Here is a 16,601-nt window from a genome sequence, read left to right as displayed (position 1 = left end):
GAAACATTTCAGTGGAGGCTTCAAAGTACAATAATAAATATCTTAGGATGAATTATACTTTCAATTGTCATTAGTACTCAGAATTCCTAAATCTCTACATTTGGTCCTAATTCTCTAGAAGAGAACTATACTGCTCCATGGAAGTACCCGTGGAGAACTAAATTTCATAGTTCTCTCTGACTGGGAATTTGGACCTTTATAAGTTTTCATTTTTCCCATCTTTTATCTTTATTGCTTGTCTGTGGAGAAACACTGTTCAACAGCATTTGCAAGACATCAGGGTAATTAACAAAACTGAATAAAAATTTTCAAGAATAATCTGTCTCATGGACACTCTCCTCACCAGTAAAGGCAGACACATTGGTGGTTATCTCAGCTGCGCTGTGATCTTTGTATACATGTCCCGTCTTAATTTCTTTCAGATCCCTTTTGTCTTTAGTAAAGATTTCTCTGTTTCTCTAGGAGACATTTTGAAACTCCTTGGTTGTCCTGAACCTCTAGACCCACAATGAAACTATTCTTCTGGCAATAGCATAGGCCTTGGTGCTTGGCTAGTCCAATAACAGCAGCTCTTTTCCTTTGCACTATATCTCTTTAAATGTGTTATTCACCAATGTACATATTTCACATGCTCCTTTAGGAGGAATGTGCATATTTCAGCTTCTATTGTTTTAATCCTTAAATATGCCAATAACTCGAGCTGTTGTATTCATTCACTCATGATTTTCATAGTTTGAAAACCTTATTTTTTTATTTTAGGGATTGGTTCCAAGTCTTGCAGCAATCCTTCCCTTTCTAAATTTGTCTACAGTGACAGATGCCAAGAAAAACAAAAACAGGAGAAACTAAGACTCTCTGGGAAAGATTGTCTATATAAAGGTGTGGTGGGTGAATATCTACTCCACAGTGGATCTCCATGGGCTGCAGGGGCATAGCTACCTCACCATGTCATTGACCACAGGCTGCAGGGAATCTCTGCTCTGGCACCCAAAGCATCTCCTCCTCCTCCATCCACAGTGATCTTGCTGTCTGCAGGGCTGCTTCTCTGAAATACTGTCACTTCTTTCTCTCATCTGCTCTTGTGCAGTGTGTTTTTATCCCCTTTGTGGAGCACTATGATGAAGATGTTCCCTGCATCACTGACAGGATCAGCTTTGGAACAGCTGGCTGCATCTGGCTGTGTCCAATGTGGGAGCAGCGTCTGACATCTTCTCACAGATGCCACCCTTGCAGCTCCATCAGCATCAAAACCTTGACACATAAACCCGTTACAATTTGGCACAATCCAGCACCTGAATGTCTAGTCACTTCAGATCTCAGCTAGGATATACCCCGTTAATTCACTAACAGAGGGTCCTGCCTTGAAAGTATTTGTACTTGGTCAGATCCAAGTCATAATTTTGTCTTCCATAAGCCTTGGTGAGTAGTCCTTAGTTTTGCCAAATCTATCATAATTCAAATCATTAGAGTTTTCAACTGAGTTAACTAAAACTTTGTGAACTTAGCGTTACAAAACAGTCAAAAATAAAGCTGCCTCTTTCAGCTGGCCAGCCATGATTTGTTGAACATGTCTTACAACTTCCAATAAAATTAGTGTTGATGTTTAAGTCTCAGTATGCCGTGATTCATATAAATTACTCCTTTTTTGTTCTTAAAAAAAAAGTTTCTGTATCTATTTTTACAGTTTGCAAACTTTCATACACACACACAAATATATACCCATATATGTATTTTTCTATAACCAGATTATGCTTCACTAAGAGAAAAGCTTTTACTCAAGAGAATTATTATATATATATATATATATATACATATGCTGAATTAGTTCTTGCTTAGCCTTAAGCTCTTTAGAAATGGAACACATTTTAAAATAAGAGTTAAGTATATGGTTAAAGTATGAAATAAGTTTGTGAATTAACTTAAACACCCCAGACAAATTCTTACTCTTGTCATTATCTTCCATTGCACCTTCTGTTTCAGCTCCATCTTTTTATGCCTGAGTGAATGATTATGGAAAAGGTAAAGAAGTATTTGTAAAGCTAATTGTAAGCGCATCTCAAAGGCTAAAGATAGAATTAAAACTGAAAGTTACAAAAGGGGGAGTGACATAATATTGCAAAGGCAAATTTATTTCCAGTGTTTCCTAAATTTTAAGAGCATCCTTTTGCAACCTAATGATGATATATGAACAGAGCTGCATTTAGGTGGATGACTTACAAAGATGACTCTGATGCAGTTAGACATGAAATACCTACTGGCCCCAGAATTCAAACTCTTTTAATTCTCTGACCAGCTTAAATTGAAATTGGAAGTGAAAATAGGGACATGTTTTGTGTTTAAAGAATAAAGGCAATGTCAACTTTTAGAACAGAGGACACGGTACTGACTACACTAACTGCGTCTTTAAAGATGCCAGACAATTCTAGGAAGTTTATCAAAAGTATCCATTTTTAAAGAACAATAATATATAGAACATCAAAGAAAAAAATCTTGCCAAGATTTTAATTAACTTCTGGAAATAACAAAAGCTGCATTTAATTCAGATATTTTTAATTTTCTTGTTGGTCTGCCATTATGCATAACAAGTATATTCGTATATATACACTTGCCTGTGTAACTGCTTCTGCATAAGTAATGTAGCCATGGAACATCTGCATGTAATTTCAAAATAGAAGTCCTAACATCTCAATTATTTGGATTAATTTTCACATGAGAGCTACACTTGCTTTTCAGTTGTCCCATAAGTAGAAATCTGTTCTTTAAAAGGGAAACCATTAGAAATGCTTCAACTTCTGCAATTAGTCTGTTCTCCATTCTCTAAAAAGATGTCCTTTCCTGTTGACAGTAATGGGATCATGCTAACACAGCTTCTGGACAAATTTGTGAAAGAAAATTAGTGTTATATTTGATGTAATCAAAGAATGATGAATTGTAGAATGATCTGTGTGACTTGATAACTTGACAGGTTACAAGCATGGCAGCTTGTAGTTGTAAGTCCTTTCTTAGCGCAGAACATTGAGGGAAAAAGTACTTTCTTGAAGTGAAATTTAGACAACTGTTGACTGCAAAACTCAGAGACAATGGACAATAATGTTTAATGTTTTGCCTCATTCAGGTATGAGGCAGGCTTTGCAGGCTTTGATCACTTCTCAAATTACAACTGTCTGATATAATTTAGAATAGAAGATTTATTTGCTTTGACATATCTCACCTACATATTGCTTCTTATGTTCAAAACATATCAGATCTACCATCCACTTCTCATACCAGCTTCCCATTAAAAAACCCACACATCAGTAACACGCAGAGGTTCACAGAATCCTAGAATGGCTTGGATTGAAAAAGAACTTAAATATAATCTATTTCCAGCCCCTCTGCCATGGGCAGGGACACCTTCCAGTAGACCAGGTTACTCAAAGTCCCATCCAACCTGGCCTTGATCACTAAGAATGGGGCACCCATGACTTCTCCAAATTGAAGAACCCCAGCTCCCAGGAGACATGCTCCAGCCCTCTGATCAGCTCCATGGCCCTCCTCTGCACCTGCTCGAGCAGGTCCATGTCCCCCTCATGCTGCAAGCCTGAGACCTGGACACACTATTCCAGGCAGGGACTCATAAGAGCAGAGAAGAAGGGGAGAAGAATTACCTGCCTTGACCTACTGTTCTACTACTTACTACTAACACTATTCTAAAAAGCTGGCTGTCATATTAAATTTTGTTTTATTTGTTTGGTTTTTTCCTGAGTGAAACTGAGCCTTAATTTCATTTAAAGACTGACACAGTAACCAAATTAAAAACCAGTACAGCAAATAACTACAGGTTAATACAAGTATTAAATTGTCACTTATTTAATTAAATATTAATTTAATTTAATTAAAGTTTTATAAGAAGAGGTTCAAATTTTAATTCTTAGGCAAAGGTCATTTAAAAACCAATATTTTGAAGGAGAAAAGATAAAGCTTTCATTAGCAGGGCTAATGCACTCTGCCTTTGACTCAGCCATGGCAGTGCATCTTCATCCATCTAATCCTCTAAAATCTTTCACAGGAACACCTACATGGAAAACAGTGATGAATCTTTAAGTTTTCAAATTTTATAGAATCCTATTGCTTCAATAATTCTTAAGTCTTGTTTTTTTAAAACAAAGTTTTAATTTTTATTTTCCTGGAAAACATACAAACAAAAGAAGAGTAATGTGTCCTCATGCAGAAACATTTAACGATAACATGTGTTATTATAAAGGACAGTGCATGTTTTGTTAAAAAGCTTAATAAAGACTTCTGAGTACCAGACACAAGAATTTAGCAGTGTCAGAAACAGTAATTAATGTCCTTCCTTAAAAATTAATCTATAATAAATAAAGCAGGTATGGGTTTTTAAAAGAATTTTCAAATTATTTTGGTACTAATTAGTGAAAATCCTGAAAATAATTTTTCTTACATCTCTTCCATCTTATTCCCATTTATTCTGTTCTCATAATACTCATTAAGCCAGCACTTGAGTGTAAAAAGGTAATTTTAAATCTTGTGCTTCCTCTCATCTGTACAGCTACCTATGATTTTTCTTTTGTCAACAAATGAGTGTGTCGGAGTACAGCTTTTCTGAAAAAGTCATTTATCTTCTCTGTATTCAGGAGAATGGAGCCTATGTGATAAGCAGTCCTAGCATTTTAAATGAATTCAGAATACTGTTCAGAAAAACATATATTCTGTTTTTAAAATGTATTATTAATTTACAGCATAAGATTTTTTAACAAGACCATCACATACAATTTTGATTAAATCCATTATATTTTATATGATTACTTCTTTTTCCAGAACATTAAGTCATCAGTGTTTACAGAACGGAGCAGCAGGCAAGAATAAGGTAAATTACATAGAAAATAAAAGGAAAAATAAAATGCAGGACCCTAAAATAAGAAATTGTGTCACTGTGTTTAATAAAGTACAGTGTTTAAGACCAGAAATATAAACCCCATTTTTATTTCAAAGCATGGTAAAGCAAAATTTATCTTTCATTTTCTAAAAATAAGGAACAACCACCAACTGCATAATTAATGTGTAATGCAAAGCAGCCTGAGTTCTGTTGTCAATCTGCTCATCTCTGGAAGGTCATTGTGTGCAAGCCCACTGCAGTCTGCTGTAAGAATTGAATCTCAATATACTGGAAGTACTGACGTTCCCACATTTTCTTAGTGAACAAAATGATAAATCTGAAGTATTGTTCGTTATGCAGCTGCAGTGCCAGACCAGACTTTGGTCCAGTTTACGCTTAGTTAGGGATTGTGACCTACAGGAAGAGGCTTTCATTAGAACTATATAGCAGATTACTTTTCTTTTCTTTTCTTTTTTCTTTTTTTTTTTTTTTTTTTTAATTTCGGGCCTAATTAATCATTCAGTAAAATAAGCACTCTTCAATGACCTTTCTAAGAATCATAAAAATTTCTGAATCCTTTAGAATATAAAATTCAGAGGGATTGGGTAGTTTTGTAATATTGCTTTTCTTTAAAATTTCCTATAAACTAACTTATGTTAACAGTCTTAACACAATTTGGTAATAATGTACCACATTAACTGACTCCTTATTGACAGCTGATTGTGAAAGGTGATTTCTAATCCCCTTTCCACTGATTGCTTATGATGAAATACTGAAACATTCCCTAGAAGCAAGCATTGGCCTAATTTATGGTAAGTGAATGTACTGACCAGCTGAATCACCACGATTCAACTAATACCTTCACAGAGGACACACAACACAAGAAATAGAAACATTCTTTTCCTATTCCATCCATTCCTTCAGTTGGCAGGCCTTAGTGTTTTAAATCTGCCAGGGCTGAAATTTAGGTTTGTTGGTGAAAGGGGAAAAGGCCATGACAGGTTAAAATCTAGCTGGAGTGAGGATGTCCACATATTGGCCATAGCACTAGAGCAGAGCAAGCCATCAAAAAAAACTGGGTCTAGGACTAGAGAAAATTAGATATTTGCTCCTCTTTATTCCTTGTACACAGACACGCTCCTTGGAACATGACTTCAAAGTGAGGATCTTGAACTAGTATCTGCACAATATTTAATATTATTTGGTACTTGACTGAGAATTTTTGTTTGCATCCTTCATACCAGATGACTGTGGAACATTGAACTCATCAACTTATTTCAACTTTTTTTATTTTTAACATTATCTTCTGATATCAGAAAATTATGCCTGCTGGATTCACATCATAAATTCAGATTTTACAGAGAAAGTACTTTGTTTCCCTAGTAAAATAATCATCTTGCAAAGAATACTTGTCATGGTTAAAAGCGCAATGAAATGCTGCCAGGACAAATCAGGCAATTTAGATTTCTAGCAAGACCTGGTATACAGTACATGGCATTGAGAAAGTTGTCTAAACTCTACCTGCACTTTTTTAGATCAATAAGACAGATTTGACATACATACAAACCACAAAAAACACTAAGTGGATGAAATGTATAATTACTGCTATTGGTATGAACTTAAGGGTTTTCAGTTAGAACTTCTGATCCATATTTCAGTCAGAGCACAAACTCTGTCAACAGAACATTAGGAAATGCTTTGTAATAAATGCAAATACTGTATTCTGATTCTGTTTAGCTTCAATATAAATTGCACAGCTTGATTTAATGGGCTGTGCAGGAAGGTCACCTTATCTCAAAAGTCTACCAAAATCATTGTCTATTTGAAGTAAAAATTATTAACTTCAGTAAATAATAATCAATAGGCTTCATATGTGTTGCAGAAGTTTAAAAACTGCACAGCATTAAAACTATACAGAACACAGAAAACAGAGTAGAAATCCAGATGGATGATTCTGATGTTTGATATACTTAGTTTGTTAATTTCCCAAAACCCAAATATATTAAAATAAATAAAATTTCAAAGATATTGAAAAGTACTTCTGGAAATTAAAACAGACCAGGACATTTAAGACAGAAGCAGAATTAAATTAAATATACCACATGCAGAACTGGTAGAAAAAGCAAGAGCTGAAAAAAATCAAGTATTTGCTCATCTAAGACATAGTATTCTTACACAAAAAAATAGTATTAAATTATAGTTAGTTAAAAGAATCGTTGCTCTATCCAGAAGCTTAGGCAGGATAAGAACAGCCAAAGAAATTGACATTTCTCAAATTCATATAATAAAATATTTTGAAAATGAAGTAAGTTCTATAATTTCTGAATTTCTACTGAAAGAGGGTAGAAATGCATGGCCTAAAATGACTCAAAAGATAAACATTTATCAAAAAAAAAAGAAAAGACCTTCATCTGCAAAACTTGGGATTTCACATCTGTTGGGAGATGAATCAAAGCAAATCCTGTCACGCTCTGAGTGTTTCTGGTAAAAGTGCAGTATGAGCCAGGTTCTCTCACAAATATCATCACTATGTGCTATGCATGGCTACAGCTTCCTCTCAGGTCTGCCTCATCAGTCACTTATCAGAAAGTGCTGTAGAAAGAGACATTTTGCTGATAAGCACCAGGTAATTTTGTCCCCCAAATTAGCACTAATACATAGCTCACAGGAAAAGAAAAGGCAGGCCATCCACATATTTCATGAAAATAGTTTGGGAGTTGGAACTACTGGGAGCAGGTCAGGGAGTTTCCACTCCTCATCTACACGAGATGCAACACAAAGACAAGTAAGCTACACACACCTCTAAAAACAGCTGCCTTACTAATAAAGATAATTTTTAAAAGGAAATAATCTAAATAAATGCAATAAAATTGGAACATAGAAAAAAAAATTCCCAAATCCTTAGTTTTCACCTCTATGATATTTTCTGATTTTCCAATTCACAGAGATCTTCCAACAGACATTACAGTTTCAGAATATTAGAATGAGAATTAATCTAATCTCCTACAAAAAAGAGAAGACCAAAGTTAACTTCTCCATAACCTATAGTAGGTCTTACCTAAGTGCAGAAATTAAAAGGTTGGAGCATTAAAAGCTAACTTCAGTCTTTTTAAACAATTATTGACATAAAAATTAAAATTACTATCTCTGCAACATCATTAAGCTGAACATTTTATCACTAATAAGTAAGCCTCCAGATTCTCCATTAAACTAAATGTTGATTTTTGGTACTGTATCATGGCTTCTTTCTCCCTTTCTCTTGTTTTGCTACTGCTTAATAGATTGCTAATGAAGACAAATTTCAGTGCTGAAAGAGCACGAGAAAAAATTGTGCAGCAGAGAAAAGTGGAAATTGGGAAGCAAAACCAGATTAATTATTCATCTTTCTCCAAGGTCTCACCAAAGATGGAAGAGGTTTCTCGACTTAGATGTACACAGCTAATATCCTTCAATGTTTTTCAGTTTTCAAAACTGTAATCAGAATAAGCTTTAGTGTATTCTTGACTTCAGTTTTCTTATATAGAAAATCCTCTATTTCATTGCTCTTTTTTGTTGTTTGTTTGGGGTTTTTTGTTTGTTTGTTTTGCAGTGGGAATGAATGAATTATCCTTAATGTTCTAGCTATATTTATTTCATTGGTGTTCTTGTAAATCTGTTGGGAGGAAATACTAACAAAAACTTTCTTTGGACCAAAAAATAATTTTAATGTCAAGAAATGTAAAAGTCTGCTTTTGTTTATCTCTTTCTTAATGATAATTAATTAGAGTACCTAAGTACTTCCTATATTTGCACATCAACCAGTAATTTTCACATAAAAGAGATATCAGGCTTGCATTACAAAAAGTTTTACATTTAAATACTTGAAAATAAATACAATAATATCGATTTGAAAAGAGAGATAATCATATACTGGTAAATGCCATGATCTTTGACTCAGTACTTAGATAGTATTGCAGGGTACTATGGGTTTATTTCAGAAGAAACTGGGCCATAATTTCTTGTGACTACTAAAATCAAAACATCATAAACAGAACAAGAGAAGTGATGCACCAGTTTGTTACCTACATTCATAGGCAGGAATTTGTTTATCCATTTAACTCTAGTTTCTGAAATGGAAATATTTCCCAAATATTTCCTAATCCTTACCAGTTACACAATTGATTTTTTGTTCTTCTTTTATTTTTTAATATTTTTCCAGATTTCAGTCACAATGAATTACTGTACTTTTACATATATATTCATAGCACACTTAATACTGATTACTAGGTAATACTTACCAGTGTAACTCAACTTACTGCTTTTGGGATTTTTCACACTAACAGGCTTTAGAAGAAGAAGGTAGAATGTAACCCAAACTAATGGACATTTTACAAAGACAATAAGTATTTTCATCTGCAAGCAGAAGGTTGGCTGGGCATTACCAAGATATCATGTAAAATACTTCAGTCATGAATGTTTTACTGCACAGCAGTGAGAGCCTGTGTGCCTTCACCAAGAACCTGTGAGAATCTGTGTTCACTGAGAAGCATGTGTGCCTTTAAACTACACTTCAGACAAAGCACCTTTAGAATTTAGATTTATAACTAAAGGCTATCTCTCAGTGAAGGCAAAAAATATTCACATGTGGTACTTCTAATAAACATACAATGCCCCTGAAGACTAGGATTCTTCTTTGACAGAATTTGTTTACTTTTTGAAAGTACTTCCCAGTAAACTGGAAGATTTTGGCTCTGACTCTCCGCCTATGTTTTTGGCTACCTCACTGCTAAGAGAATTAGCAAATCTCTTAAAACCTAATTCACAAGGCCACTTACAAGATTACTCACAAGGTCAGTAACCAGGTCATTACAAGGTTGGTGGCCACACTGCTTCCAGCAATGCAGCTTTTCTCAACCTGCTGCTCATCCACCAAACATCCTGACAGATTTTCCCTATCCCAAAGAGACTGCTATGTTGATATTGCCCAGAATTTACTGAATCTTCAAAAGTTCATTTGAACAATACACAATAAAGCTCTATAAATTTGATTAACAATGCTTTACTTAAGAATATTTATTATCCAGTGTACTGTTGCTTTGAAAATTATTCCTCAGATTCTCAGTCTGTTAGGCTTGATTTCTGATATGTACATTCTAATACACAGAAAAGGCTTTACAAATATTCTCCTTTTAAAATATTGCTGTCATCAAAGATCCCATATCCTGAAGTACAGGTCTACAGAATTTGTGATTAGAGTTATCAAAATTATATTCCCTCCACCACATTACCTATGTTTTTAAAATCTCATGACAAATTTATTTTTAATCAGGATTTTACATCAAAGTTAAATTAATTTGTTGCTGACTAATGCTCAGGTACCTCCAATGTCAGAATGTGTTAAACCCACATTAATTTCTTTGGAGTTAATGTGTTTTTTCATGTGTTTAATTCATTAGAGATTAAAAAGTCCAAACAAACACTGTGATTTAAGAGCAGAACAATTTATAACCACGTGAGAGTTATGAAAGAGGAGATTTAATCCCAGGACCTCCTTTTCTTTCAAGCCCTCTTGGCTTTAGATCCCACACAGTTTTCTTCCACATCCGAATTCACTTACCTTTCTGTGTCTTGTACTTACACAGGTTACCTGAAAATGTATGTAAAAATTTCTATTATTAAAGGAGTTCTTCTATTTGGATAGCATTATTTCCAAATGTAATTCCTCAAGAGGGATAAAAGAGCAACCAAAGTGTAAGTAGAAACACAGCTTCCATTTTGAATGTTTTCAATGTGTTTACATAGTAAAAAACATCTGTGAGAATAGCTGTGATAATGACTTAAGAAATCTTTCTGGAAATACTATTTGAATAGGGAATACAGTGACAACTCCATATTCATTATACAAAATCCCACCGAATCAAAGTTTTATCTTGCACAACACATCTACTGAAATATTAGGACAATATTTTTTGTAGTTTATTTATTTACTAATTTGAGTGATATGGCAGGCTGACAGTACTGCTGAAGTCACATCCTCCCAGATTGCTCTCCTCAATTTACTGTTGTTTATACTTTTTGGGTCTGAAGCTGCAACTCTGTCCTTGTTCTTGGGCTGGAAAAGGATTGTTTTGTCTAAAGAGAACTTGCTAACACTCTATATGAAGTTCAGAGTTATATACTATATGCAGTACAGAATCCGGAAAATATGAAAGCCAAAACTCAAGGCATCATATTGTTATTGGCTTTCATTCCCTTATTGTGAGAAAAAGGCTATGAATCTGTAGTTGATTGGAACCTGCCACCTTCAGCCTAGTGTTACATTTCTTTCACTTACTGTGGAATGAAGACATGGGCACAATCAATTAGGATTGGGTGAGTACACTGCAAAAATATCTTTGGTCACACTAGATTTCCTACTCCAGTCATACAATAGCTTATCCATGTGGCCAATATGAATCTTTCTGAAAATTTCAACCCCCCACAGGATCTGATCACATGTGCTTTCTGCCTTGAAAGGATACAGAGCTATGAAAAATAGCATACAGGCATAGACTCTCCTAAGAAACTCATTAAAATGCGTGAAGAAAAATGTAGTAAAACAAGCAGAAAACTTTTAAGAACATATACATTTTATAGGATATAATCTTTAGTAGACAATATTATATACCACTATGTAATAGTATATGTAGGTGAATACAAATCTTGCATATACATATATAGGTATCTTTTCTCCTCTTCCTGACTCCCATGGTTTTTTTCAACACATTATTTTCAAATTACACTCCAATTATATTTTGGAAGTAAAATTGACTCAATAGAGGAATGAGAGTTGCTTTTGCCTGAGACTTATTTGCCCTATTGTCATTATCCTTGTATTACCTTTAACATTTCCCATTGAGACTAACCATCTCACTCTACTTCATATGTTTTCCTATAATTATAGAAGAACGCAAGATCTTCTTCACAAATGGAATAATTTTTTTCCTGGATTAATTGAGAATGTCTTCTACTTTGTGAGATAATTTATAAGCATTGATTTAAACAGACATTTTTCCCAAAAAGAAAATTAAAGAAAAATGGTTTTTCTCCACCAGATTCATAGTACAGAACAAAGAAACAAAAAAACCCTACTCTGGAATAGAAGTGACAGGAGGAGAGGAAACATTTTTTCCATAACTAGTGTCATTTATCCCAGATTGGGGAAAAATCTAATCAAGATTCTTTTCATGTATGAGACATATCTGGGGGCTGAGTTCAAAGCAGAATAATTAAGCACTTAGTTGTTGTAAGTCAGAACTCAGAGATATTTAAAAGGCAAAATCCTTATAGTTTTCCATTAGATAGTTCAATTTTTTTTTCATTTGCAAAATAGATCATTCTAGCTAGAAAAAAAAAAATCTGCACAAACAAAAAGATCTTCTCTGTGAATACAGGAGAGAATTAAATAAAGCCCCAAAACTGTAACTTTCAATAAGGATGAGATAAAGCAGTATGAAAGATGATGATGCAAGAACTCAGATGTAATGTGAATAGGTCCAATGTCCAGGGAATTCCTGACTCCTAACAGCTTGTGTCCTAATCAAGAACTAAACTAAATCCCTATTGCTCTCAGCGGAGTATTCTCAGGCAGAGAGGATGAGAATTCTTGCCTTAGGATGTAGCTCCTCTGCAAACTTAGGCCAGTCTCAGTCTTCTGCATACAAAGCAAACCTGTATTAACAGTTGCTAGAAGCAAAAAGACCAACCACAACACCCCACAAAACAACAAAAAACTCCAAAACCCAACAAAAGAAAGAAAGAAACATTTAAAAAAATTAAATATAAAAAAATTAAATGTATTTTTCTTGACTTATGTTTTGGGCAAAGCTGAATTTTCCCAATGCATTAAGTGCAGTAAGTGTCCATAGGAACATGAGCTCACGTGTTTCTACCTCCTAAAGGCTGAGAACTGAGCACCTGGGTGCCTTTAATGACTTGGGAACACACAAGTATGTAGTGACAGAAACGTCACCCCAAAAGATCTCAGCAAGTAGGAGCTGAAGGTGCCCTTGAGGTGTGTGCATGAGGAAAACTCTGCAGGGCAGCAGAGCAGGGTTACTGAGGACTGTCACTTCAGCCTTGTATCCCTCATGCCAGACATTTAACGCACCTCACAGGTCTGGCACATGAATGCACAGAATTGTTCAGAAACAGGTAAAGCCATACATCTAGGAAATAAAAGTTTTGAAGGCAGCCAAGAGTTGCTGGAAAGATTGCAGGTAAGAGAATATGATCCTTAAGGGAGGAAAAAAATGGGAAAAGCTACAATATCAGAGTGAACACAAAAAAAGCCTCTTTGGATTGTTAAATTAACCATGTAGCTAACTGGTTTTGTGTAATAAAAATCTGAAATAAAGCTATATTTGCTTTTTAGAATTTGTTTAATAGGGATGGATGGCAAAGTGCCTGCATCCTTTTTATAGAATACAGACACACAAGGATTTGACTCTAGCACAGCAGGTAGAGACACAGAGGGATCTGTGCCTGGAGGGAATTAAACTCTGGAAAAGAGGGTTTTATACACCTAGAAGGCACAGAGGGATGAATACTGGGACACTTTTCTAGGTTTTGGATTAAACCTCTGCTGCTCAGGAAGATTATTTTAAATAAGGCACAACATTTTATATTTAAGGATACATTCTCTATGTTCTTTGGGATTGTCATTCCTGACTTCTGAACTTAGATTTTTTCACAGCTCTTTTTCTTCTTCTGTGTTATTTTTTTTTTTAAAGGAAATTTAACAAATTATTTCAGCAACCATTTTCCCCTTACTTCTTAAATAACAGAATATAGTAAGTTCTAATATTGCATTGTAATTATTTTTTACCTTAACTAGTTAAAATGTTTCTGGGAAACAATTCTTTGTCTATAATTTACTTTTCATATAAAGTCAGGATTGTATGTTATAGTAGATTCCAAGAATATCATCCAGTACTAATAATATATTTTCAAATTTTTAAATTTACAACCAGTTTTTCATCATAATCATAATTATATTATTATTGTTATTATTATTATTATTTAGGATAAATAATTTTCATAATATAAATGTTTGTAGCAAACTGGCCTACCAGGTAGGCCTACCAGGGCATGGAAGCAAAAAATGGAAGGCAGAGAACTGCATGTTCTTCTCTAACTTCAAAATACTGATTCACTCTAATATTTTGTAAGGCTTTCACTACCATCTCCAATACATATAAAAAGGCAATTATTTGCATCTTCAGAAAAAATTAATTCTACTGCAAATGTTCAGTTAACCTCATATACTACCCCATGAATTGAACCAGTAATTTCGCACATACACTGCGGGACTTGTACATCAATTTGTCTTAACATCATTGAGTTGGCTATTTAAAAGGTCATTTATTTAACCTGTAGACAGAGCATCTCAGTACAGAGGAATAAGATGGCAAAATAATTCCAGAAGACAATAAACATGCAAGTTTAGACAACTTTTCGCTGCTACATTAAGATTTCAGTAAAATTATAACCACTGAAAACAAGACATTTTAACATGCTCTATTTTTGTATTGTTGCATGCAGAACGATTTCACATGTCAAATACATCAGTTTGCAATAGATATTGTTGCTTTCACAACAGTACCTCCAATTTAAACATATGCTTTAAAATAAACAGAGGATAGGATGCAAATTCCTACCATTTCTTAGCTTAGAGTGCTTTAAGGAAGCCCAAAATTAGAATAAACTTCCTGGATCACAAAATTTACTTCTTTATTATTACAGGTAGCATTTGATGAATTCACTTTCAAAACTGTTCATAACCTTAGCTTAAAATAACATTCTTTCCTCCCCCCACCATTCTTCTTCAAAGATAGTCCCAAAATATATTGTTCCAGTAGACCAGGCCTTTTGCCTCATTTCCAGCTTGAGCGTATTTATAATTGTTTTCTCCATTTTTGTTCTTGTACAAACATTGGCTTTCCGCCTAAATGGCAATTTTCTTTCAGTTTTAACCCTCCTACTGAATATCTTAACAAAGACCTGCCCTTTTGTCTTGTTTAGACTCAGATAACAAGCTCTGGCTCTTTGCAGAAGACATTCCTCCTGCTTTGCTTATCCATCCAGCAGAGATTTTATGTAATTATTTTAGTTTTAATTTATTGATCTTGGACGTAGGCAATGAGAACTAACAAAGTATTCCAGATAAGCATCACCAGTGTCTTTATTTCTAATGGAGTTGCCTTTTTAACACAGTCATATAATTTTTGGGCTAAATTAATTCACTAATTTTTAATCTTGCTGTTATGTAGGACAGCCAAGTACATTTCCACCTTATTTCTTTGCTAAATTCTAGCTTTCAACAAAAGTGGGATACCAGTAGCAGGGTTGTGATGACCCAACCCTTTAGAGGAAGGGTGCATCACTTTATATTATCTATTATTGAATTTAATCTGATTTCTAATAATCCAGTTGAAATAAGCGATTTTTCTACAATACCATATCCTATATTGACAATGCTTACATGTTTGTACCATCAACAAACACAATCAGTATTTTTACTGTATTTCCACCACGGTCATGACTGACATTATTAAAGAAGTTCAGTGACAAGATATTTTTGGAATGTCTCTAGCAACTACTGTGCTACCAGATATTGCAGAGCTGTCTTTCCCTGTTGGAAAGCTGTTATCCATCTCCTAATAATTCCATTAATTCTTGCAATTTATAGTTTAACTATTAGTTCCTCCTGAGCTCATTTTCAGGAAGATTGTATCAGGTGTTTTATTCATCTGTTAAATCAACCAAAAAAATAGCATTTCAATTTACATAGATTGACAACTTTACAGTATTTTACTTCCACTTTTTCTGTGGTCTGCTGAATTGTTTCTGCATATCTGTACGTAAAACCTGCCTTTTGTAGATCTGGACATAGATTACAGCCATTTAATTCAATTTAATTTTAAAGAAATCCTTTTTTTGGTATTTTTTTCATGAAAGCCCAGTTTTGATATGCTGGGATTTTTTTACAGTCATAATCTTGAAAACATTCTACTCCTTATCAGAAATCATTTAAAATAATGATACTTTCTGCAGAATCATAACCTAACTAAAAAATGGCTGGTCAGTATGCCTACAAATATCCAGGTCTTATCAAATCCTCTGTATTTTTCCCCACTCTGTACCTGCAAAGTCAAAGTTTCCAAACATTTCTCTGGCCAAAAACATTACAGGCAAGACCTTCATTTATATTGATGTAGCCAAGGTTGGGTTACAATAGATAATTGTTCATTCTATGTTACTCCAAGTAAAAGATTCCTACTTTTTTTCTCTAATGATTTTGAAGTTAAGAATAATGTTTTTTATGGCATAGGTCAGACCTAAGGCCATTTAGCTTTATGGAATCCCTGACTCTTTCTACTTCCAAATGGTTAGGTGACATCTAACATCTTGCAACAAACAACAAAATTTAATTGTGTCCTGTAAAGATATTATTTTTTACCAGCAAAAGTGTCATCCTTTTAAGTCATTCAGCCTGCTATTAAGAGAAATAGTGAGTCACTTCCTGTTCACCTGTACTGTAAGTTGCATGATTCTTCTCTGGAAAATCCTTACATAAGTAATGCATGACATTGCAATGCCTCTGCATTAATTTAGTTGCTGTTAGCCCCAGTGGTATTTGTCAGGCAAAATGTCTTACTCTGGCTCTGCTGAAGTGGTTGGCCAGCACAGTGCTGTCCTTACCAGG

This window comes from Taeniopygia guttata, chromosome 1A, assembly GCF_048771995.1.
Source record: "Taeniopygia guttata chromosome 1A, bTaeGut7.mat, whole genome shotgun sequence".
NCBI classification, from domain to species: Eukaryota; Metazoa; Chordata; class Aves; order Passeriformes; family Estrildidae; genus Taeniopygia; species Taeniopygia guttata.
Note: the sequence above shows the minus strand (reverse complement) of the source record.